Raw genomic sequence first — 1,761 nt, forward strand, 5'->3', positions numbered from 1 at the left:
CTCCTTTGGTCGCTGCAGCCTCACCATCCTTTTGAACCTAAGATTGGTGGTTTGGGGGAGCCTATAGGTCTTTCTGCTAGGTCATCAGCAGCCATTGCCTAGCCCTCCTTGGTCCTAGCTTGGGTGGGGAGGGGGCTTGGACGTTGATTATATGTATATACTGCATGGTAATTTTTCTAGGGCATTATCCTGCTTGATAAGGCAGTATCACTGTCTCTTGCCCAAGCCATTCATGAGCGGCCTTCAAACCTTTAAACAACTGGAATATCTAATGTTATTGCCATTTGCTCAGCGTATTCATTTACGTATTCATAAAATCAATAATAATGATAATAAATAAGAAAGACTTTTCATGGGAAATAATCAGACGGTTCTCCCTGGCTGGAAATAGCAGCTTTCTCGTGAGCGAATGTAATGTGGTAATATTAAGCAGAATTTCTGCTCCACCATTTACTTCTTAAGCACGTTTAATATTCCCCCAGTCTTGTGACAGTTTCTCTTTCAGATAGTCGCATTAAACAGATGGCCTTATCTCTCTCTCTCTCTCTCTCTCTCTCTCTCTCTCTCTCTCTCTCTCTCTCTCTCTCTCTCTCTCGCAGTGAATGCATTTATCAGGGGATGATAACAATAATAGAAATATTAATATTCCTGGAATGATGATATCTTGCTGGAAACTATCACGTTCTGACAAATGAAATATAAAATACATGTGCATTGGGGTAAATAAATACTTTAAATACAGGCACAAGGGTGTGTTTTATAATAGTGATAATAATAATAATAATAGAAGCAATATTGATAACAATAGTAATAATAATAATAATAATAATAATTATTATTATTATCATTATATTATTAATAATAATAATAATAATAATAATAATAATAATAATAATAATAATAATAAATTTTTAATCGAAACAGAAACCCAATGTTTGGAATTGCAATATTGTCAAAGGATTAGAAAAGTAATCCAGTTTTCACATGTGAAGATAAATTCATGTTAGTTAAGCAATTGGTAATCAAAACTTTTCTAGATCGTTCAGTATGGTGTAGAAGATTACCAGGATTATTGTGTTAAAAAGAGCAACAAATTCTCGGTACAGGTGCTGGCTTGCTATTAATCAAATGTATTTCATTAAGTTTTTTTCTATTTTTTTTTTCTTTATGTTTTCATACATTCAACTCCATAGTGACATAGGGTGATGTCATTAGGATAGTTCCACGGGAGTGTATATTTGATGATAATAATAATAGTAATAATAATAATAATAATAATTCTAAATAGGTGAAATATATTCATTTTTACCTCGCCTGTCGAGCATGCATCGACCTTTGCGCGTGCAAAACTGGACATTTCCTAAACCGCTAACAACAATAATCCTGGGATTCGATGAGAAATATCTTGAAAGTATTGTAATTTGAGACAATGGTCGTCTGTTCCTCTTGAAACTCGCGTGGAGAGAGTTACGAAACTCTGGCCTATCCCCCTCCCCACGGCATGTTTCTGTGTCTCCTTTGCGCGAAAGGGATTTCAATGGATCTTTTTATCCATGCTCAAGTGTGTTTGCTGTGTCTGCTTCGCGTGCCACGGCGTGCCCAATGAGGGAAAAACTGCTTTTAAGGCTGTCAGTGGATTGGTTCGTCTGCGTGTTGCTTATGCTCGGTGAAGGTTTGTCGATGAAATTTGCTGCTAGTTACTTTTATTATTCAAATATAATACGGGTTATCTATCCCCGATATAAGACTATTTTTAGTATT

The sequence above is a fragment of the Palaemon carinicauda genome, chromosome 12 (genome assembly GCF_036898095.1).
Source record: "Palaemon carinicauda isolate YSFRI2023 chromosome 12, ASM3689809v2, whole genome shotgun sequence".
NCBI lineage: Eukaryota > Metazoa > Arthropoda > Malacostraca > Decapoda > Palaemonidae > Palaemon > Palaemon carinicauda.